Source organism: Rhodamnia argentea, chromosome 5, assembly GCF_020921035.1.
Source record: "Rhodamnia argentea isolate NSW1041297 chromosome 5, ASM2092103v1, whole genome shotgun sequence".
NCBI lineage: Eukaryota > Viridiplantae > Streptophyta > Magnoliopsida > Myrtales > Myrtaceae > Rhodamnia > Rhodamnia argentea.
In genome coordinates this window covers 12,843,210-12,868,815 of record NC_063154.1, presented here as the reverse complement: position 1 = coordinate 12,868,815, position 25,606 = coordinate 12,843,210, and the positions used below count along the sequence as shown (strand labels likewise).

At 38.1% G+C, this 25,606-nt stretch overlaps 1 protein-coding gene across 1 annotated transcript in view; it reads left to right on the top strand.

Moving 5' to 3' along the window:
- LOC115754607 (coatomer subunit alpha-2) overlaps positions 1-25,606 on the top strand; it is a 496,428-nt gene that overhangs the window by 432,178 nt on the left and 38,644 nt on the right. The window lies entirely within an intron of this gene.

Here is a 25,606-nt window from a genome sequence, read left to right as displayed (position 1 = left end):
AAGATCATCTTCGTTGTTGTCCGCTCTCCCGACGCTTCCTGTTTTGCGTTCCATGATCCACCACAAAAGGCACGGCTGTCCGATGTACATGGTCGCCCGTTCGTGCTGTTGAAGTCCTCCCAAACCAGCACCGGTTTTCATCAATGTTTGGTCCGGAAAAGCTGCTGTTCGGTGTTGCTTTGGGTGAAAACCGATTTCTTGCTCACGATTTGGGGCTGATTACTACAGTTTTGGGGTGATTGCTTTGCCGTTTGGGGCTGTTTGAGGTGTGAATTGGATGTCACGAATTCACCTAGCCTCACACGAATCCCATAGTCGATCAGTCCAAAGAATTAGCTCACCGGTGTTTTTCAGCTCAAGCTTTGAATTAGGTAACGAACGAATCCAATTTGTCTATCTTAGAATTCGTTATCTATGGGATTGATTGCTTGCTTTGGTGCTTTATTTTTGCTAAAGTTTAGTCATTGAACATTATCCGATTCGCAAGAGATCATTAAATCGAAAGCATGCATGAAAATTTGGATTTTTACTCTTGATGTTGCTAGATCCGAAAATCTAAACTTGATTTGGATGAATTTCACTTTGTCTTGTTCATCTTGATTGAATTTGAATTATCTTGCATATTCTAATATTGATCGAACGAAAGAGAATTTTGACAAGATAAGGATAGTGATATTCAATTGAGATTTTGTGGATCATTCAAGGATAAGGATTGACCTTTGCATATCGGATCTAAATTTTTCTGCATATCTTCTATTCTTGTGGATATTGCGTATATCTTGAGCATATATCTGGATTTGTGGTATATCTATGGATATTTGATTTATTTTGTGGCTGAAATTTGAGATATCTAAAAAATTCTAAACATCATCTTAAAAAAGGATAGTGCGCAATTTTTTAGAATATCTAATTTATCTTGTGATAAAAATTTGAATCCATATGAGAATTATGAGCATATCGGATAAGATCCGTATTTCGGTTGGGAATTCTAAACATATCTTTAAAATTCAGGGAATTAGCTAAAAAAATTCTTTCAAATCTCGAGATAACTTACCTGAATTAAAAGATATCAATCCTTTGTGGATAGAAGCTTATCTCCTTGAAAATTCTGGAATCTCCTAAGAATTTTCAAAAATTCAATAAATATTTGCACATCTTTAAACAAAACTGCCTCTAATGTATGCTCCCCGGTGCCTAGTCCCGTCTGAAAATTAAATCATACGCCATGCCCATGATCTTATGGGATGGGATGGTGATTTAAATATAGAAATTCGTATTCTGCCATTTGGCGAGAAGGGACGTTGTATTTCTATATATTTATCCGCATACTAGGTCGAATCTTCGAGAATGTAGTAGATAGAATCTCGCTCTAGCCCGGATCTTTGAGAATGAGAAGATTCATCGGAAAATTCAGAAAATAAAGGTATATTATGGGTATTTTTATTTAATATTGTTCAAATTTACGTTTAAATAAAATTTACAAAAAAAATTTAAATCACGAAAATCAATCATAAAGACATGTTTCATGGAATCGGTACCGAAAGGTTGTTAATTAAAAAAAAATTAACATAATTAAATCCCCGAGCCTTAAATCTCTAGTTAGTAGAAAATAAAGTATTCTTCCGTACTTTATTTAGGTATCTAATCTACCTACCAAAAAAGATTAGTGGCGGCTTAAAAAAAAATCAAACCTAAGTTGCGAATTAGTAGGGCTTGGGAGAGTCAGTATTAGGTTAGTTAATTCACCTAATTAACCTAATAATCCATTAATCTAAATTAATTTTTAGGTTGCGACAGCATAATATCCACTTTTTTCACTTATACAAGGATCAAACATGAAGCTTGTTTCATTTACCAAAAAAAAAAAAAAAACATGAAGCTTGTTTTCCTTACCAAAAAAAAAAAAAAAATTACATGAAGCTTGTTTAGCGAAAGCATTGCGCATGCACTGTTCACTTAGTTTCTCTCATCCCTTTTTTTTATTTGCACTATTCATCGTCTCTGTGTTTTTGCGATTCCTAGCTATCGTGCCATCAATTCCTCCTGAAATTTTAGGACGTTGGTCGTGCCATCTCCATCTTCCTTCTCACTATTGGGCTTTCGGTTTGGAGCCCTCCTCTTGACTCAATAGCGGATCTCAATTGAGCGACTCCATAGCTGTTCGACCTAAAAATCGAGAAGAGGAATCCCAACAGAAGCTTGCTGCTATGGCGAAAGCCAAAATCTTTGAGAACCTCTTGCCCCCTAAGCGAACTTCCGAAGTTCAATTTGAGTCTGTTGGAGATGCCCCGAGTTACATTGCAGCTCTCGGCCCTTCAAAAGGGAAGAATTCTGTTGTCTTAGGTGGTATGGGGACTTCTTCCGCTTAGTCTCTAGCTCCACTAGAGTCATGCCCTTGTGGTCATGGTCAAAACCATGGCGGGGCCTCGTTTAAGCCTCCTTAGCCCCCCATTACGTCCGTGACATCCTTGCCTCTCTGCTTGGTCCTTGCATCCGGGTGTTCAACATACCTTTCCTTGAGCAACTCTCTTGCTCGTTCATCATCTCGGTGTCCTATGTTGATGATCTCATCTCTTGAATTTAGCCATCCTTCCGGAGAAACCACCCTCGGTATCATCTTATCGAGTGTCATTTTCCCAATGACAATATGAGTGAGAACCTCTTTAGGTGCTCGGGAGAAGTCGATGCCTTTCTTCTTGAAGATTCGATCGATCAATGCTACGTAGGGTAGTCCTCCTGATTTTTTCATTTGGTAGTTTGGTGCATGTGCAAGATGATGAGGTATGGGATTGATATAAGAAAACCAGTGAACAGAGCCCATAACACCTTTGCTTCAAATCTTGACACATCATTTGAGGATGAGGACTTAGGACGCAGCATGAGAGTCAAAATTTTTTGGAAAAAAATTACTTTGAGGGGTAAAACATTTACAGGCACAATCTTTCAGTAATCACGAGCAAAATTCGGAGTTCCCGGGGATAAAATGGTAAGCATAGTCACGGGGGATTTCCAGCTTTTGATAGGGACGAAAATTTATTTGGATAATCTCAGACAACTTCACAGTCGTAATAGTATAATTTTTCCTTTCAAAAGTGAAGACGAAAGAGGGAGGATTCGGAAAGTGCAAGTTTGAATAAAATATTGTGATCACATTTGGGTCAATGGATCCTCCATTGTGCATAGTTCCAAAAGTTTGTGTTTTTTCAAAATATCAGTAAAAAAATACCATGTAAATCAAGAATGTTAAAATCAACCACACGAGAAAAACCAAAGTTCTCAATTTGATGGACGACCAAGCTTTGTGATGATCTTTGCTTAAAAATAGGGGTTTTGAAAAAGACGGGTCGAGTTCAAAACCTATTGTGGGTTTGAAATTTTGAAAAATCCCATCATCATCATCCTCTTGTGTATTATCACTTGCTCTAGGATCAGCATTAAGGAGATCTTTACTAACCTTAACATTCTCCGCCTCGGGCATGTCTTGGGACTTAAGAAGATTAGGAGCCGATAGACCGACCTCGGGCATAGGAGTTCCACCGGATGTTTCTTTTGGTGGACTTATTTCCTCTATTTTTTTTTTTTTCGTGGATCTGCGACTTCCTTTGTTGTCGATTTGTGAAGCGATCTTTCCACTGGAGCTTCGGGTATATTAGCAGATGATCCGGCAGCAGCAGATTCAAGACCAGCTAGGGCGAGTGGAGCAGATGTCTATTTCTTTGGTTCTTCCTTTTTCTTGGGTTTCAGTAGCTCTATCACATTTTTGAACCATTCACCGAATTCCTCTTGAGACTTAATCAAAACGAGAGGAATAGTGACTCTTTCGATTAGTAGAATGAACTCAAGAGGAGATTCATCGAAGTTTTCGTCTTGATCTTTATGGCCAGAGACCGTGGTGTGCTAGCAGTAAGAGACGCTATAGCCGTCTATGAAGGCGTGCTTGCAGATATTGAGCCAGCCGGTTCTCGTCCTATCCGGGATCTGGGAACCGATACCTTAAGGGTATTTGTGAGATCTATGTTGGAAGGTTCGGCAGCCTTAGCCTTGGCTCTACTTGCTCTGATATATCTATGAAGGGTCATGGAGAAGGTTCGAGAGAAGGTAGGAATGAGGAAAGTGGATGAGGATGAAATGAAAAAGAGAAAAAAGTGTCTGTCTCAAGAAGAGAGCAAGAGAGATGGTTGAAAAAGTAGTAGAGGCAGAGTGGTGAACATGGTTCGCTTAAATAGGCATGTATGCACACGATCTTTCAAGAAAGATAACAGTAATAATTTAAAGATAATTAATAAAAATCAATTAAAGATATGTGATAGCCGAAAAATCACATCAACAGACAGTACAATAGATATATTGTCAAAATGGTCGTATCGTACGTTTATTGAGAATCAGTAATGGTAACTTTTTCTAAGAGATTAGGAGTACCCGATCCTTTGAACATTGAAGAGATCCGGTTACTAATTTTTTTCGATACTTGTGGATCTTTTGCCTTTTGGACTTGCTACTTAGGAGGGCTAGAAATTTCCAATTCTCCTTGGAAGAATTCAAACACTTGCTTGGTTAGAGGCTTTATGAATATATCAGCCAGCTGATGTTTTGAGTTGACACTTTTATGCACACATCACCACTATTTACGTGACCTCTAATAAAATAATTCATCAATGCAATATTTGATTCATGGTCCGATTTATAGCACTTCTATTGTTAAATAGATAGGAGTATTCAAGTTTTGTTCCTCAAAGTCGCTAAGTTATTGTTTCATCCAAAGAAGTTGGGCGCAATAGCTCCTTATGCAATGTACTCATCTTCATTGGTTGAAAGAGCAACTGAATTTTGCTTCTTTGAAAACCATGATATCGGCATGTTTCCCATCATTTGACATGTACTCGAGGTACTCTTTCAATCGATTTCACATCCCGTATAGTTAGCATCCGAATATCCCAATAAGTCAAAGCTTGAAGCTTTTGGATACCACAACCCTATCTAGGGTGAAGAACCAACATACCTTATGATCCCTTTTGCAGCAGTGATATGTTATTCCTTTGAGTAAATTGGAACCGTGTACGTAAACATATGGCGAACAAAATATCCGATTGAGAAGCAATTAAGTATAACAACAATCCTATCATGCTTCTATAGAGTTTGGAATCAGCGGACATACCTTTTTCATCCTTGTCCAACTTGATAGATACAACCATAGATGTTTCAGTGAATTTGCATCCTTCCAAATCGAATATTTTCACCAGATATTTAGCATACTTTTTTTGTGAATGAAAGTGCCAGCTCTTGTTTGCTTTATTTGAAGTCCAAGGAAGAAGTTCATCTCCCCCATCTGTTTGAGATTAATGAACATGTTTCTTTTGCCTGTCATGTGGCGTGAACATCCGTTATCCAAGTACTACTTATTCTTCTTCAGTATCACCTATAATCAAGAAAATTTTCATGTTTTATTTGGTGCCCACACAAACTTGAGTCCTTTTGTGTGAGTCTTTCGTCTCGTATCATATCTCAAGTAGATCTTTTTGGGCTTCATTTGCTCGATTGGGCTTGTTTGCTTGTAATAACCTGGTTCATTGCAAATAGAGCAATTGAATTGTTTGCCAATAGATATAGTGAATTGACGTGCAAAGTGATCTTTGTAAGACTGAAAAGACGGTACTTGTTTCAACCTTGTTTTCACATTTGGAAAAGGATTCTTCTCTTCATGTCTTCTTTCACGTCCAAGTCCGGACTTGTCGTATAGAGAGACTTAAATAAATAGAATGTGCTGCAAAGTTTTTAAGTTAAATAAAAATTTGTGCTAATTTTTGAAATATCTTCCTTTAAAGTTTTGTTTTTCTCCCGCAGAGAGCTGTATTCACTCCGAGAGTTGTCTAGATCTTTCTGCATTTTCTCGAGCTCATCTTTTTTAGAATGGTTTTATTCGGTGAGTTTTGAAACTTCCTTTTTCAGTTCTGAAATTCTTTTTGAGGCCTTTTTGTGCTCCGGAAATATTTCTTTAAAAAATTCTTGCATTTCATCGTATGTAAGTCAGAATCGTTTACCTCATCTTCTTCTTCCTTTTTTGATTCTTCCATGAGATCGGGATTTGCATCGTCGTTTCTATTTGATTCACTTTTAGCGTTGCTCCATATTTCAGCTTTGAGTTCCCTTTTCTTCATTTCTAATCTTCCTCCTCTTGTCTTCAAAAGTGGGCATTCCGGCTTGATATGTTCCGGTTTCTTGCACTCAAAATACAAAATATCTTTACCTTGGCTCTCTTCCTTCCCTTTGAAGGACTTCTTTTCTTCTGAAGATCTTAGATTTTTTTTGCTTATGAAGTTTTCGCCTTTCTTCATAAGCGTTTTGAATCTTTTGGTGAAAATAGCTATTTCAATGTCATCTTCTTCTTCAGCTAATGTTAAACTCATGCATTCTTATCATTAGCATTGAAAGCAATTACTTTCTTTCCTTTGGCGATGTTCTGTTTATTTATGCCTTCAGCTTCATACGATATCAAGGTACATATGAGTTTGTCCATAGTAATGAGTTGGATCCTCATAGTTACTCGGACTGATATTTTCACGGTCATCTACGCATCGGGAAGTGCTATGAGCAGCTTGTTCACTTTTTTGTGAAAATCTTTCCTTGATCGGCCAAACCATTCACTATCTCTGTGAATTTTGTGTACATCTTTCTTGCTGTTTCATCCGGGCTCATCATGAACATTTCGTATTTCTCAAGAAGAATGTTCTTCTTGGTCTCTTTTACTCTATTCGTACCTTTATAGACTAGCTGAAGACAGTTTCATATTTGCTTAGCTAAGACACAAGAAGAGATTCAATTATATTCAGATGGAGATAAAGCACAAGAAAGAAGATGTCTCGCTTTAGAATTGAGAGCAATTTTTTTCGAATCAATTCAAGGTGGACAGCTAAGGCAGCAACTGGATCAACAGCTTGTTCTCCAAATGCAGCATTAATGGCAGGAGCAAGAGGTACAATAGGAGCGGCTTGAACTTCAACACCGTTTTGGATCACGTCCCACATCTCCCGATCATAGGAGTCAAGATATGCAAACATGCTGTTCTTCCAATAGTTGTAGTTGCTTCCGCCAAAGTATGAAGGCTTTTTAGGTGCTGCAGATTCATTGCTCAAAAAACAACCAAAGTTAGCCATAATAAGGATCTTTATGCTCCAAAGAAGTACACATCAAATTACAAACAACAGAGCTCTGATACCAATTGTTTGGGCTAACAATGCAACCTAGAGGGAAGGTGAATAGGTTGTTTCAAAACTTTTTCAAATTTTACAGAAAACCAAAGGCGACATAAAAAAAATTGGGTGAGCAAATATTTCACTAAATAGTATCTAGTTGTGTGCAGACAGATATATGAAATAAAAAAAATTGGCATATAGGATAAATAGTGGTTCGGCTTATATACCAAGCCTACATCCACTCCATACAACTAACGGCCTCAACACAAGCTGAAATACACTAGTAAACTGCCTCATAAGTTACAAACGGTGCGTGAGCTAATCTTACACGCGATAGATCACACCATCTTTGTAATAAGTGGGCTATGAACTAAAATAAGTGAGCCCATCTCCAACCCATCTCCAACCATTTTACTGTAATAAGTGAGCCAAACAAGTGAGCCCATTTTTATCTTTCCTAAGTCCAAGCCCATCTCCAACCCTTTTACTTCTTTTCCTCTTTAGAAGACTTGTGCGTGAAGTATCTAGAAAGAAGAAGAACAACCGAGAGAAAGAAGGAAGAGATCTTCGTGCGCCCTCACTCCGAAGCGGAATCAATACTATTTTCAGAACGCCGGATAAGAATTGAAATCTTTAATCATCTAAATAGAGAAATTTTTGGGTTTGGGGTAAAAAATTAGGATTTTGATCGAATCTCACTTTACGTGTCTGATTGCTTATTCATTTGGCTACATTTTTGTATGAGGATAAAACTTTAAGATGTTTTGAAGCCTTAGGATTTGATGAATCTTAATTTGATGCTATGGTTTGCCCGTAACGAGTATTTCAAATCTGGTGCGCTTGCTGGACTATGCCAATAATATAATTTGAGGGCCGATTTCTTTAGTTTCCAGTTGTCGACAAGGTTGGCCATGTTAGGACTTTTGTAGTACGCCGAATAAGTTTCGCTTGGACTGTAAGATGGCTTAAAACAAAGCTCGGTGGAGGGAGTTATGGCCTTAATGAGCTCGGCGCGCAAGTTATCCATAGTGTATAGCAATGGGTATCCTCTACGGGCGAGCCGCCACCGGTGCGTAGTTATCATTCTATCGTTAAACAAGTGTAGTTTAGGTAATTCGTATGTTAGGGTGGCATGTTACTCCATTTTGATCTGTTTTTCCGTACATTTGATAGGACTTCGGACGCGTAAGCTCAAGTAAGCATTTCATTAGCGGAACTTTTGATAAGAAGATTTTTTGGTATAAGTTGTAAATAGTTGATGAGCTTCTAAAACAGATCTTTTGGTGGTTATGTGTATCTTTTTGATGGTTTATAGAATGCTTTGTTACTGTAACCGCACGACCTTTTTATTGTATATATTGATATCCGGTTGAGCAGAGCTACATTTTGAGGTTGCATACTTTATGAGAAAGGATGGCCATGTTGTAATCCTGTTCTTGTAGGAATTGGGGTGTGACATTTACTTCTTTTCCTCTTTAGAAGACTTATGCGTGAAGTGTCTCGAAAGAAGAAGAACAACCGAGAGAAAGAAGAGAGAGAGAGATCTTCGTGCGTCTTCACTTCGAAGCAAAATCAATGCCACTTTCGTAACACCGAGTAAGAATCTAAGTCTTTATTTGTCTAAATAGAGGAATTTTCGAGTTTAGGGTAAAAAATTTGGATTTTGGTCGAATTTGAGTTTCCGTATCCGTTTGCTTGGTCGTTTGGCCGCGTTTTTGCATGAGGATGAAACTTTGAGATGTTATGAAGTAGTAAGATTCGACGGATCTCGATTTGATTTATGGTTTGCCCGGAGTGAGTATTTAAATCTGGTGCGCTTGCTAGATTGTGCGAACAGTGTACTTCGAGGGATAATTTCTTTAGTTTTCGGTTGTCGGCCGAGGTTGACCATGTTAAGGTGGCAAGTTATTCGATTTTGATTCATTTTCTATACATTTGATAGGAATTCGAACACGTCGGCTCAAATAATCCTTATAGTTCGATTTTGGCTTTATTAGGTGAGTAGTGCTTTTCTTCTTTGAGTTTGCAAACTAATGTTTCATAAACGAAAAGTATTAGATATGTTATGAGGTAAGAAAAGAGCATATTTCTTGCATGAATTGGATCGAACTTTTACTGTCTTTTATAGTTGATTGACAAAGTTTCGGAAGACATTACTTGACAAGAAAGATCGTTTGTGAATTCCTTAAATAAATACTTTGCGAGGTGAATATTCGAAAGCTATATGTATGGTTTATGAAATTCATTTTGTCGATAAATGCAATTGTGGGGTTTATGTGATTTGTTATGAGATTATGTTGATTTTGATTCGGTTATTGGGGATTGTGGTTTATGAACTATACTCATATCACTATGTTAAGGACACATTGAGAGGGGAAGTACGCATACTATCATGACGTCCTTCGGGGCCGAACCACCGGGTGATATAAATGGCGGACCTAGACAAGCGGGTAAACCCGATTGCCTTTGTCACGACGTTAAACATGATCATAGTTTGATATTGAGCAGTTTAGTAGTCAATGGAATGGACCATTGACTTTTGCCTTGATTGAGATTAATTAGTGGATGAACCATTGATAGTTGGTTTGAGATTACTCAATGGATTGACCATTGATTGTCGATTTATGATTGTAAGTTATTATTGCTATCGATCCTATATGTAAAAAAAAAAAGATTTGCTGGAAAGATATCATTTACTTATGATACTTTACATATATTGTATATTGGATTCGGACTTGATAAGTGATGATATCATTTTTATAAATGTGCAAAGTGGTAGTTCGATCCGTTTAGAAGAAATATATTACTTACTGAGTTGTGTTAGCTCGCTCTTTTCGTCTTACTTGCTTTTTAGGTTCTTCATTGATCCGCAAGTAGGACGTAAGTGTTTCATTAGTAGGAAAACTTTTGATAGGGGGATTTTTTGGTATAAGTTGTACATAACTTATGAGCTTCTAAAACAGATCTTTTTGTGGTTATGTGTATCTTTTTTATAGTTTATAGAAGCTCAGTTATCGCAACCACATGGCATTTTTATCATATATATGTGAATGTTTATATATTGATATCGGTTGAGCATGGTTACATTTTGAGGCTGCATCCTTTATGAGAAGGGATGGCCATGTCCTTACCCTATTTGTGTGGGAGTTGGGGTGTGACATTTACTTATTTTCCTATTTAGAAACTTGTACATGAAGTATCTAGAAAGAAAAATAACAAGTGAGAGAAAGAAGAGAGTGATCTTCATATGCCCTCACTTCAAAGCAAAACCAATGCCATTTTCTCAAAGCCGGGTAAGAATCGAAGTCTTTATTCGTCTAAATAGAGGAATTTTCGGGTTTAGGGTAAAAAATTCAATTTTTGATTGAATTTGAGTTTCTGTGTTCGATTGCTTGATCATTTGGCTACGTTTTTTGTATGAGGATGATACTTTAGGATGTTTTGAAGGTCTAGGATTCGACGGATTTTAATTTGATTCTATGGTTTGCTCGGAGCGAGTATTTCAAGTCTCTTGCGCTTGCTGGATTGTGCGAATAATATACTTTGAGAGTTGATTTCTTTAGTTTTTGATTGTCGATCGGGGTTGGACATATTAGAACTTTTGTAATACGTCGAATAAGCTTCATTTGGACTATTAAATCGCTTAAAACAAAGCTCGGTGGAGGGCGTTATGGCCTTAACAAGCTCGATATGCAAGCTGTCCATAACTTGTGACATTCCAAAAATTCGACGTCTGTAAGATAAATGAATTCGATAGATTTTAACGACGAATTTCAGTTTGGTTAATAATATTGGATTTTCGAGGACTAAGGGTGTAACACCTCGTTTTCTTTTTTCCTTTGCCGGTCTTGGGCCATTGAGCCTAACCCGTCCCTCTCTTCTCTTACGGAGGCTCAGCCTCTAACTTTTTCTTCTTTCCCTTCACCGGCCCAAGGGAAGGCCCTTCTTTTTCCTCAGCTTTGGTCTTTTACGGACAATAGCAAAACCAGAAGTTGTATCACCGTGTTTAGCATCTTCAACGCCTCGGGTGCGTCGCAATAGGAGCTCTTCTTCCTTCCTGGTGCAGCGACTTTAGCGAGCGGAGCTATCGGTGACCTCTCGGCGTCCAACAAGGAAGAAGTCAGCAGCCGAAATCAGGTAAACCGATTTCCTATCTTGCCTACTAGCTCATACAATGGATGCCGGTGCCGGTGGGTGGAGGGGCAAGAGGTTTCGGGTGTAGTTCTGGTGGTGTCGGGGCAATTGAGAGACAAGTTGTGGTAGTGATTTTAGGAATGTGGTGTTGAAGCAATGTGAACTCTGGTTTACGGCGGGAATGTCGGGTGGATGGCATTTTGGGTCTCGGTTATACGGTACCGAAAGGGAGAGGCGTTCGGTTGGCTCGAACCGAATGCATGTTATTGATCTAGGATGGGTTGAGCATTCGGGAGTTTGGGTAAGAGGCTGAAGCGACTAATAGACAAAATGAAAAAAAAAAAGAAAAAGAAAAAAGAAAGCTGCTGTCCGAGTTGGAAGAGAGAGAGAGAGAGAGAGAGAGAGAGAGAGAAAGGGCAGAAATGGTTTGTAAAGGGCAAGAAAAGAGTTTACGTTATCAATTTTGCAGGAACTACTCACGAGCGATTCTAAGTTTGGTTCGATCGATTGAGCTAGTCTGTTTTACTATATGTCGTCCCGTGCAACGGCAAGGTCGAAAAGGGATGGTGGCCTAGAGGGCCTTGGCGTGGCTCCCCTAGTTCGTGTCAAGAGTTAGCAACGTATATCTGCCGAAGGGATTACTCATTTTGCTGAAACGGTTCTTGATCCTTAGCTCCCACTTCGGATCGTGTGTGGGTGCAAGTGAATTTTCTAAACTTATCTACTAGCCTTGGCAATGGAAGCCAAAATGTGTGGTGTCGGGAAGGTTTAAGGATGGGGGATTTTATTACTTGCGCTCTATTTGCACGGTTGGTAACGCAGTTGCATACCTTATCGTATCACTATGGTAATAGTAGAAGTTAGCTTTTGCGAATGCTAGTTAAATCACACCGCATACTCGATAATAGTACAATTGATGATGAATTAGAATATTTGTACAACATGCATTCATGTAAATCGTGGGTAATGGGATTGCGTCATGTGAACCCGAATTGTCTACTGTATGTAAATATGAGATTAATGCTTGGATGACCTTACCCCAAGAAATGTTACGTAGCCCCGCTGTGTGATCCGGGCGGTCCTACTGTGTGATCTGGACCAATCTATGTAGCCCCGCTGTGTGATCTGGGCGGTCCCGCTGTGTGATCTGGACCGGTCTCCGAGGTAGAACGAGACGACATGACAATTGCATGAGCATATTACCAACGTCACGGTGGCGACTAGCATTGTGTACCACGTGCATTTTGATTATAAATCCATTTCATCGCATCATAACTCTTGTTTGTTATCGATTGAAATGAACCTTTAAACAAATATCCGTGGTGAATGATGAAGTGACTTAATGCTTAATCTGCTTTATCGTTGTCTATCGATCTCGTTGAGTGGGTTAGTCGGTTTGTTAGGGAATTTGGTTTACCGAGTTTATCTCACTCCCTTCCGTTGATAATTTTTTTTAGGTAAACGACATGCACTTGTTAAGGCGTCGGAGCCGGGGTTTAAGGTCAAGCTATTGCAGGTGGTGTCAAAGCGGGAGGATCGAGGGTCCGGGTCGTTATAAAGGGACAATCGTTAGATGTTGATTTAGCGAACCGAAATTGGTATTGGATAACCTTAAGGCATTGGACAAGGGAAATCAAGCCGGAATAATTGAGTCGTCGAATCGAAGCTCCGAGATAATTGGCGCCCGAGCCTAATCCTGGCCGAACCTTAGAAGTGAATTTACCATTTTTCCCTTAAAGGTAAATTTACTATTTTGCCATTTTGCCTTGAAATGACCATTCTACTCTTTTGCAAAATTACCATCTTACCTTTGATGCTAAATTACCAAAGTGCCCTCAATTATTTGTGCCAAATGACTAACTTACCCTTACTTGTGAAATGACCAAAATGCCATTCTTGCATTATTGAGAAAAGCCAAGAAACCATTATGGATGAAGACTTTAGAGGCATGGCATTTATTGAGGGGATTTTATCTTGGATATAACTTGTTCAAGAAACGTAAGGGATATTCTCTCTCTCTCTCTCTCTCTCTCTCTCTCTCTCTCTCTCTCTCTCTCTCTCTCTCTCTCATTTTCTCTTCAATTTTCGTGGAAGCCTCCCCCATCCCGAGCTCCCTCTCTTTCTCGGATTTCTGCGTGCACCCGAGAAGAAATCGCTGGTTTGAGCTCGTCCGGAGGGCGAATTGAGCTCCGTTTTCTCCTATGCGATCGTAAGATCAAAGGCTATTTGGATGTGAGTGCAGATTGTCTAGAAAGTTGATGAAATTTCATGAATTTGAGCAGAATAGAGGCTGATCGGTGGAGACACGGTTCGTTCGGCGTTGATTCAAGTTCCGCCGTTCATCGTTCGTTGCCGCGCCACCGTGGGTTGTTTTCCTCAAGCCACGTGTTACCCCTAAGCTCAAGCTGGCAATTGCTGTGCCGAGCCGAGCCGAGAGGCCTAGAGCCACCGAGGATCGCCGTTGTCCCGCTCGAGTCGCCGTCGCCGATCGTTCGTCGTCGTCGGTCGTTATTGGTGAGTTAACCCATAATCTCTAATTAGGTCGTTAATTACGTTTAGAGATAGATTAGTTTAGTTAATGATGGTTGGGTTAAGTTAATTGACTACAGTTGGGTTAGTTGACTACGGTCGGGTTAGTCAACCTTGGTTAGTTAAAGTAACCGTAGTTACTTTTCGTTAGCCGCAGTTACTTCTAGTTAACTATAGTTACTTTTCTTTAATTGTAGTTACTTTATGTTAGCTATAGTTACTTTTTATTAATCATGATTGTGTTAGTTAACCTTGATCGATAAGCTATTGAGGTTTTAGACGATAAGTTATTGAGGTTTTAGACGATAAGCTATCGAGGTTTTAGACGATAAGTTATCGAGGTTTGGGTGATAAGCTATCCAAGTTTTGACGATAATTCGACGATAAGCTATCGAGATTTGCACAATAAGTTATTGAGGTTTTGACGATAAGCTATCAATGTTCTGACGATAAATTATCGAGGTTTAGACGACAAGCTATCAATTTATTATTTTACTAATATTATTGTGTAGCTTTAATACTCGTCTGTGATCGTTCTATGCTTGAATTGTGATGTTGATATTGAGAATAGTCATATAAATTGGCTTATGTAATAAATTGATTGGTAACTTTCAAGGATGGTAATTGAATTGTGTGTAGGTCATCACGTGCGGTTTATTTATCGCATGTTTGATGCCGTGCAATTTATTTATTGCATATTTGGCATAAAAGTTGTGATCAGTGTTCGGGTTGTGAGCCTTAATTTAGTTGTACTATATAATATGTGAGCTAAGGCGGGGTAAGTCGACATGTGATTGATGGTTAACTGTTGAGTTGGGCCCGATCATGTGATAGCTATACTATTGCGAGAGTCGCACATTATTGATCCGTTATCGACATTGACCTGTATGTTTAGGCAGCCCCGAGTGAATCGGCGCTTTACTCGGACTTAGACGTTGACTCACGGAGATTTTATATCTTACTCGTTGTTGTTAACCATTTTTCGGGCCTTTAGGCGTGGAAAGCTGGAAGTGGACGTGGATCCCTTTTTGAGTTAGCACAAAGTAGCGTTAACCCTAATCTAAACCTAGTATTTTTTTTTACGGTTGTAGGAAGTGGCCCCGAGGTTGGGCTTGTATATACGTATTTTCCATGATTAATGAGATAAATAAATAAAATTATCTTTTGCTGTTGATTGTCGGTTGCCTGCCGACCGTCCCTATCGCTTTTAATAGTGTTTGGGGGAAGTAACATGTTCCGCACGCGCTTAATTAAAAGATAAAATTTTAAATGGGTCGGTGACGCGTCCTAGAACATCATAACTTAACGACCAAGAAGGGATGTTGACGTGGCCGATGGGTGTGGAGCGTGACATAGCCGATCAAAATGGGTATCCACTATGGGTGAGCTGTCGTTGGCGAGTAGTTGTCGTTCTATCGTTAAACAAGTATAGTTTAGTTAAGTCGTATGTTAGGGTGGCAAGTCACTCAATTTTGATTAGCTTTTCTATACATTTAATACGAATTCGGACGCGTCGGCTCGAGCAACCCTTGTAGTTGAATTTTAGCTTTATTACATGAGTAGTGCTTTTCTTTTTTGAGTTTGTAAATTTATGTTTTGAAAACAAAAAATATTAGATATGTTATAAGGTAAGAAAGGTGAATATTTCTTGCATAAATTAGATTGAACTTTTACTACCTTTTATAGTTGATTGACGAAGTTTTGGAAGACATTACTTAAAAAGAAAGATCATTTGTGAATTCCTTAAATAAATGCTTTGCGAGGTGAATATCCGTAAGTTATATGTATGGTTTATGAAATGCATTTTTTCGATAAATGTAATTGTGGAGTTTATGTGATTTGTTATGATATTGTACTGATTTTGGTTGGGTTATTGAAAATTGTGGTTTATGTACCATGCTCATATCACTATGTTAAGAAGCCATTAAGAGGGGAAGTATGGGTACTATCAGAACGTTCTTCTAAGTCGAATCACCAACTGATATAGGTGGTAGACCTAGCCATGGGGGATAAACTTGATCGCCTTTGTCACGGCATTAAACGTGACCATAGTCTGATGTTGAACATTTTAGTAGTCAATGGAATAGACCATTAACTTTTGCCTTGATTGAGATTAATCAGTATATTGACCATTGATAGTTGGTTTGAGATTACTCAATGAATTGACCATTGATTGTCGATTTATGATTGTCGGTTATTATTATTATCGATCCTATACGTAAAAAAAAAAAAAAAAGATTTGGCGGAAAGATATCATTTACTTATGATACTTTACATATATCGTATATTGGATTCGAACTTGATAGATGATGATATCATTTTTATAAATGTACATAGTGATAGTTCGATCTGCTTAGAAAAAATATACTACTTGCTGACCCATGTTAGCTCGCTCTTTTTATTTTACTTGCTTTTCAGATTCTTCAGCGGCCCATATGTAGGATGTGAGCGTTTCGTTGGCATGACAACTTTTGATAGGGGATTTTTGTATAAGTTGTAAATAGCTAATGAGCTTGTAAAATAGGTTTTTTGGTGGTTATGTGTATCTTTTTGATGGTTTATAAAAAGCTCCGTTATGTAACCATATGACTTTTTTTATCCTATATATGTGAATGTATATATATATATATGTATATGTATATGTATATATATATGTATATATATATGTATATATGTATATATATATATATATTGATATCAAGTTTAGCAGAATTACATTTTGAGGTTACATTCTTTATGAGAAAGGATGGCCGTGTCATTACCATATTCTTGTAGGAATTAGGTTGTGATATTTGTTGGTATCGTAACATAGGTTATGATCTATATGGGTATATGTATGGGACATTGTGAGATAGTGTGATAGATTTTAATGTGTTAGGCTATCAAATACGAAGGTGTACTATTATCCTTGGATCGGGTAATTATGAGTTCCAACTCGGATCCCCCACTTGACTTTCTTCTTAGATATGGGGGAAAGAGAGCTATTAACTTCAATTCCAAGGATGTGCCTCGAAGTTCTAGAGGCAATGTCGTGACCTAAAATTTAGGCTAACGGATTATCAAGTTAATTAAATCAACTAACCTAATTTGGACCCTCCCCGGTCCTACCGAATCGCAACTTAGGTTCATTCATGAGAAAATATTTAATCGGAGCCGCCACTAATCATTTACGGTAGGTTGATTAGAAACCTATATAAAATAGCAGGAGAACTATTTTATCTCTACGAACAAGAGAGAATGAGTCCGGGGACTTGGTTACGCTAAAAAAATTAACGCCCTTTCAGCACCGATTTCATGAAAAAACCTTTCCAATTGATGTGAATTTGATGATTAATTAATTGAAAAAAATGTGACATGAAGACCATATATTATGCGCCTAGAGGATGATTTTTTTTTGGTATTTTCGGTAATAAAAGAAAACACTCAAAAACAATCAAAAATCTGAACAAAAATGCCCATAATATACTTGTAATTTCTGATTTTTTCGAAAATCCTCTCATTCCCAAAGATCCGGGCTAGAGCAAGATTTTATCCGCTATATCCTCGAGGATTCGAGTCGGTATGCGGCTATGTGTATAGAAAAACAACATCCCTTTTGCCGAAGGGCGGAACACGAATTTTTATACTAAATCACCATCTCATTCCACGAGATCGTGGCTAAGGCGTGTGATTTATTTTTCCGACGGGTCTAGGCATAAAGGGGACCATATATTATGGGCATGTTTGTTTAAAGATGTGCAAATTTTATAACAAATCAAAAACAAACAAGCACGACAAAAATAAAATAAAAATGAAAATCAATTGAGCTTGAAATTTCGAAAAATTCAAAGAGGGGTGGCCGAAAATATGGCGTTAGGGTCCACCTTTCCTCATCTAAACGTTTGATCCAATTTTAATTTGAAAGAATTATCTTTAAGATAGGAAAAATTATTTCAGATATTTCTCAAAAGATATGAATCGAACCTTATCTTTAATTAGATAACACTCAGGAAAATTGCCAAAGATAGGATAAGATAGCATTCAAATAACATCCAAATCGTCTTGCACGTGCTAGAGATAACGATCAAGGTCAAAAGCTTATTTGTAACAAATGTAAATATTATCCAATGACCTCAAATATTATTGCTAACAATCCAACATCATCATAAGATCACAAAATAAGTCCAATCATCCATGGATACGTTTCCTCCCCCAACACATTCGTCCTTAAGATTGAAGAGCTCATCCACATTACATCAAAACCCTATCTATCACATAAGATAATGATGTTTCAAACCCGAAATAGGTTCAGCCATGACGTGAATGTATGTCAAGAAACTCCGGCATGCTTATCTCATCTTAGAAAATTCATCGGACAACAATTTTTTTTTTAGGAAAGATATTTTCATTTAATCTCATCTATTCTCTAAAAAAATTAGATTCATCCAATCTCATGATCAAGTTGAGTTTACTAAAAAAAAAAAATCTGACATCATGACAAATCAATTTGCGGTTCTAGCATAGAAGAACTTGAATTCCTTTAATCGCAAAATCGTGAATGTTCGAAGGAGCCTAAAGACAACATGCACATTATCACGTAAACTAGCATGGATAAGCACTCAAAGTTTAAGATTAGTTACCTTTTCCAGATAGATTTTCCAACAAGCACTTGAGTTGTGATTTTCACCCAAAATGGCCTCCTCTACACCGGATTTGTGCTCTAAATAGCCAAATAAGCTAGCACAAGAATGCAGCTTCGTTAGACAATGAATACGGATCAAAGTAAAGTCAAATTATTGCCTGGACAGAGCTGATTTTTGTGTTGAACAGAATTGGACAGCAGCTGGGGCGATCCGGGTTTTCGACGTCTTGAACTACGACGAATGTCGGGACCGCTAAGGGGCGAGGCACCGGATTGTAACGGTTGAGCGATGACGGATCAGCGAACCAAAGCAGTCACGGGGATATTGGGATGGCGGTGGACAGCGATGGAGCAAGGGTGCCTCGTGTGTGACGGAGCTATGGCTAGGGGATCACTTCGACCACGAGGGAGACAATCGAACCTTCAATCTCTCCAAGCAACTCTCCAATTTCTGCTGCAAATCAATAATGGCCAACCAAAAAAAAACATTGACTTGAGCTAGGGGTTCCTTATATAGACTTCGGACTACTAGTCCTATTTGGAATAGGACTCCCTTAAAACCGTTAGATTTATAACGCTAGTCGAAGTATGAGCCATTAGATCGTGAGTTCCCGCATCTATCAAAACTCTCTGTTATTTTCAGCTAAGTAGAGATAGAGTTTTAACTTTTTGGGAACTCATTAAGATCCTAGACTAATTTTGAAAATTTAAAGAATCCTAGCTCTACTTCATCAAAACTTCGGCCAGGGCATGTGATACATGGATTCGGCTGAACAATCATGTTCGTGGGCTTTGAGATGCAATTAGGCACGATTGGTCTTCAATTAAAAAAAATAATGGCCTTATAAAATAAACTAAATTAAGGTCTAAACCCACATGCAACTTTCGGCTCCTTCATGGACTAGCCCCATTAGATTTTCTGATTAAACTATAGGCTTGTCTTGCATTCTTAAACTCAACTAAGGCTTTTCTAAGTAATGGACATTTAACTGAAAGCCTTAATTAAATAATTGAGCTCACATAGACTAAGATAAAATTGAAAATAAGTCCACTTAGCTCATTAAAATGCAGCACACTCCCCATGCCTTGGTCGCAATTTTTCAAACCAAGTTCGATTCAACCGCCTGTCAAAATTAAGCTCGGTTGACTCACCTCTGATCTTAAATGCAATGACCGACAGAAAATATATATGCAATGCATGAGAAATTATTTTTTTTTTGTGAGAATTATGACTAACTCTCATTTTATGAAGTAAATAAATAAATTCCTAAAAAATCAAAATTTAGGTGTCAACAGGCAAGCCTGTGACAAGACAATAAGATGATACAAGCGCAGACTCACAAGAAACAAGAGAGCAGAGCTAACAGCCAAGGACTCAAAACAATGTATCCGGAGTTACTAAACCTGGGAGTAATAGAGGTTACACCTTTGCTCAATTTAGAAAGGTGAAACCACCAACATATGATTGGAATACCAATCCTCTTGTGGCTGAACGTTGGATTAGGAAGATAGAGGGGAACTTTAAAGATGAAAGGGTTCCCGATGAGAAGAAAGTTGATTTTGCCACCCAATATCTAGAGGGCGAAGCTGAATATTGGTGGGAAGGCACTAGACCAGCCCTTGGAAGCAAGGATGCAAGTATTTCCCGGAAGGACTTTGCTGAGGCATTCAACGCTCAACTCTTTTCGAAGTCATTCCAGTTGAAGATGAGGAGCGATTTCATACATATATCTCAAGGTGATTCTACAGTATTGGAGTATGTAGATTGCTTTAATCGGTTGAGCAGATTTGCAGAACAATTTGTTGCTAGTGAGGAGGATAAAGCTGAACATTTTCAGAGAGGGCTCCGATCGTAGATTCGTTTCACAATTATGCCTCTTGCACTTACAACTTACAAAGATGTGCTGGAATGAGTGATGGGGGTTGAACAAGGTACTTTGGAATGCGGGATACAAGGTGTTTTTCAACCTAAGAGGCCCAAACTCACCGATTCTCGGGAAAGTTATACAAGTGGCAGTAATAAGCGAAAATGCATCCACCGACTAGGAAAGGGTAAAAACCACACTGTTCAAGATCTTTGCATTAGCTGCGGAAAACATCATAGCGGTCGTTATTCTTGGAAGACAGGAGTTTGCTTCCTATGTGGCAAGATGGGATACTTGCGGCAAAATTATCCTATGTAGAGGGATACTCCAAGAGACAGCTGATCGTGTTTTATATATGGATGACCTTGACATTTGGCTCTTACTTGTCCTATGAGAAAGGATGCGTCCTTGGTTGGTAAGCCCCGGGATAATCAGCAAAGATAGAGGACAACCGGGAAAGTTTTGCTATGATTGAAGATGATGCTGCAACATTTAACACGAGAGTTGCTTGTAATATTTTTATTGCCTCGCGATATGCTTATGCATTGTTTGATCCTGGTGCTACGTATTCATTTATTTCTACTAAACTTGCAAATAAACTTGGTGTACTGCCCGAGCCTCTTATTTGTGAATTACGTGTTGATACTCTTACCAGAGATTTCTTGATTGCGAATTGTGTGTTCAAGAGATGTATGCTCCATATTGATAATGTTGAAATGCCCGTAGATCCGGTGGTGATAAATATACGGGATTTCAATGTTATTCTTAGGATGGATTGGTTATCGCCTTATAATGCTACTGTGAATTGCTATTCCAAGAGGGTTATCTTTTAACTTTTAGATTATCCCAAATTCTCTTTTTCGGGAAGATGTAAAAGCACATTTTAAGACTGATTTTAGCTTTGCAAGCGAGGAAATTCTTGAGGAAGGGTTATTGTGATTATCTAGCATATGTAAAATACACTGGTAAGGAAGTTGGAAAGCTAGAAATTGTTAGAGAATTTCTGGATGTGTTACCTAATGATTTAATCGGTTTATCTCATGATAGAGATTGAATTTTGTATTGAGATGATGTCCGGTACCGTACCTAGCTCTAAGGCACCTTATTGGATGGCACTTGCTGAACTAAACGAGTTGAAGATGCAGTTGCAAGAGCTTTTGGATAAGGGTTTCATTAGACCCAATACCTCACCTTGGGAGCTTCATTGCTGTTTGTGAAGAAGAAGGATGGTAGTATACAGCTTTCCATAGACTACCGAGAATTTAACAAGGTGACGGTCAAGAATAAATATTCTTTGCCTTGGATTGATAATTTATTTGATCAACTTCAAAGAGCTCAAGTATTTTCTAAGATTGACCTTTGCTTTAGGTATCATAAGTTGAGGATAAAAGCGGATGATGTGCTAAAACCGCTTTCAAGACTAGGTATTACCACTATGAATTTCTTGTTATGCCTTTTGGATTAACAAATACGCATGTTACTTCATGAATTTGATGAATAGGGTATTTAGGGAGTATCTTGATAGATTTATTGTAGTGTTCATTGATGATATTCTGCTGTATCCGAGGAGTTTGGAGGAACACGAGCAACACTTAAGGTTTGTTCTGCGGACTTTACGTGAGAAAAAGTTGCAAGCTAAATTCGGTGAGTGCGACTTCCGGCTTGATCATATAGAGTTCTTGGGTCATGTGATCTCGAAGGAAGGTATCTCGGTTGACTCGAAGAAAGTTAAAGTAGTTGTTCGCTAGAATCGTCCTATAAATATTACTGAAGTGAGAAGTTTTCTTGGATTAGCAGGCTATTACAAATGATTTGTGAAGTGGTTTCCCAAAATTGCTGGTCCACTTACCCGCCTAACTCGAAAGGGAGTTAAGTTTGTATGATCAGATCGGTGTGAGCATAGTTTTCAAGAGTTGAAGAGGCGATTATGACAGCTCCCATATTGACCTTGCCTCAAGAACCGATGGCTTCACTATCTATTGTGACGTGTCTAAAGAAGGTTTAGGTTGTGTTCTTGTGTAGGATGGTAAAGTCATTGCCTATGCCTCTAGATAGTTAAAAGTACATGAGAAGAACTATTTCACCGATGAGTTAGAGTTAGCGGCTATTGTGTTTGCTTTGAAAATATGGCGTCATTATCCGTACGGTGGAAAATGTGAAATTTCTACCGATCACAAGAGCTTGAAGTATATCTTTACTCGGAAAGAATGGAATATGAGACAGATAAGATGGTTAGAACTTCTGAAAGATTATGACATGTCCATAAATTACTATCAAGGTAAGGCTAATGTAGTAGCCAATGCCTTAAGTCGTAAAACGTTTGGAAACATGGCAGCGTTGCTCACTTCTCAGAAGCCTATTCTTGAGGATATGAGAAAGTTGGACCTAGAGGTGTTGGTATATCAACTTGGCGCACGGTTGGCTAATGTTCGAGTACAACCGACCTTGATAGATATAAGGCTAAACAGAATGAGGATTCTTATTTGTAGAAAATTAGAGAAGGCGTAGAAGCTGGGAGATAACCAAATTTTAGTATCCATATGGATGGGCCATTGAGGTTTCGATGTTGGCTATGTGTTCTCGACGATGCAGAGTTGAAAAAGGAGATATTGTAGGAAGCTTACGCTACTAGATACTCGATTCATCCGGGAATCACTAAGATGTATAAGGATTTGAGAGAAAACTTCCGGTGGATCAACATAAAGAAAGATATTGCGGAGTTTGTCGACCAACCTTTGTAGTTGGATTTTGGCTTTATCAAGTGAGTAGTACTTTTCTTCTTTGAGTTTATAAACTCATGTTTCGAAGACAAAAAGTATTAGATATGCTATGAGGTAAGAAAAGAGCATATTTCTTGCATAAATTGGATTGAACTTTTACTACATTTTATAGTTGATTGATAAAGTTTTGGAAGACATTACTTGAAAAGAAAAATCGTTTGTGAATTCCTTAAATAAATGCTTTGCGAGGTGAATATCCGAAAGCTATATGTATGGTTTATGAAATGCATTTTGTCGATAAATGCAATTGTGGAGTTTATGTGATTTGTTATGAGATTGTGATGATTTTGGTTTGGTTATTAGAGATTATGGCTTATGTACTATGCTTATATCACTATGTTAAGAAACCATTAAGGGGGGAAGTATGCATACTATCATGACGTCCTTCTGGACCGAACTACCGACCGATATAGGTAGTAGACCTAGTTAAGGAGGTAAACTTTGTCACCTTTGTCACGGCGTTAAACGTGACCATAGTCTGATGTTGATTAGTCAATGGAATGGACTATTGACTTTTGCCTTGATTGAGATTATTTAGTGGATTGTCTATTGATAATTGGTTTAAGATTACTCAATGGATTAACCATTGATTGTCGATTTCTGATTGTAAGTTATTATTGTTATCAATCCTATACGTAAAAAAAAAAAGAAGTTAGGTGGAAAGATATCATTTACTTATGATACTTTACGTATATCGTATATTGGATTCGAACTTGATAAGTATGATATCATAAATGTGCATAGTGATAGTTTGATCAGTTTAGAAAAAATGTATTACTCACTAAGTTGTGTTAGCTTACTCCTTTCAATTTACTTATTTTTCTGGTTCTTTAACGACTCGCAAGTAGGACGTAAGCATTTCACTAGCAGTAGGACTTTTGATAGGGGGATTTTGTTGGTATAAGTTGTAAATAGCTGATGAGCTTCTAAAACATATCTTTTGGTGGTTATGTGTATCTTTTTGATTATTTATAGAAAGCTCTGTTACTATAATTGCGTGACCTTTTTATCGTATATTTGTGAATATATATATTGATATTAGATTGAGCAAGGTTACATTTTGATGCTGCATCCTTTATGAGAATGGATGGCCATATCATTATCATGTTCTTGTTGGAATTGGAGCGTGACAATCTTGATACAACCTCACTACTCAAGAATATACAGTTGTTTTTACACGATTACAAGGCTATCAGATGATCACAAGATCTTTTACACTTAAGCTTTTCAACTAGAACAATTTCTAGAGCAACATTTGGAAGAGCAATCTATTTTTTGTGCCTTGGTTCTATTACTCATTGGCCTTCACGACCTCCTCCTTTTATAAGCCTCAGTAAAATTGACATTTGAGTATCTCTAGAGAAGCAAAAGAGCCGTTGTAGTTCGATGGGATAGCTTGTCATCTCGTGGAGTAGCTTTCTTAACGTCAGACATGACTTTCCTAAAATAGGTGCTGACCTGCTGTTTTACGGCGACAGCTTTAGCTTTTCTCAGACACAACATTGTATTATTCTTGAGCAGATAGAGATCCTCCCGTTGACCTTTTCCATCAATCGTGGCCAACTTCAACTAATCTTTCCAAAATATTGGCAAGTATGGACTTTATACTCGTCATTTGACCCGATCTTTCAAGCTTTGATATCAAATATGCCGTGATCAGATCTTTTGAGGTTTTCAGCGAATGTTTTCATGAAAGTGCTTCAATTTTCATGCGACTTTTATCTGATGGCCATCTCATAATCGTTAACCATATATAATAAACATATGCGCACTAAAGATAAATAAAATACCAAAAGATAGTTTTGAAATCATCAAAATATTTTATGAGGCGTTTCTCCAACACATATTGTTGCTTATTTTGATGGCCTACTTGCTTCATCTAGTTTACCAGCCCGTCCATCTGTTCAAGACATCTAGTCGGTTATCGAGTATCTCTTGATTCCAATCAACGTCGGTTCCTATCTCGGCCCGCCTCAAATATTGAGATTTGTAACACTATGTTCTCTCTAGACGCTGGCAAGGCTCCGGGGCCCGATGGTTTTAATGTTGAATTTTTCAAAGCCACCTAGGATATTGTTGGTTTGACAGTGACTTTGGTAGTAGAAGATTTCTTTGGCTCTAGATACCTGCTTCGGGAAACTAATGCTACCATTCTCTCTTTCATTCCTAAAGTCCCTAACGCTAATTCTATGAATGACTTTAGGCCTATTGCTTGCTGCAATACTATTTACAAGTGTATTACGAAGATAATGGCTAATAGGCTTGCTTGTGTCCTACCTACTCTTATTGGCCTTCCTCAAAATGCCTTTGTTAAAGGTCGTCGCATTAGTGATGACATCCTTCTTGGTCAGGAACTTTTCTGTGGATTTCACCATGAGCCCTATTTATCTAAATGTACCATCAAAGTTGACTTCCAAAAGGCCTATGATACCGTGGATTGAGATTTTCTAGCTTCGGCTTTACAAGCGTTTGGGTTTCCCGACATGT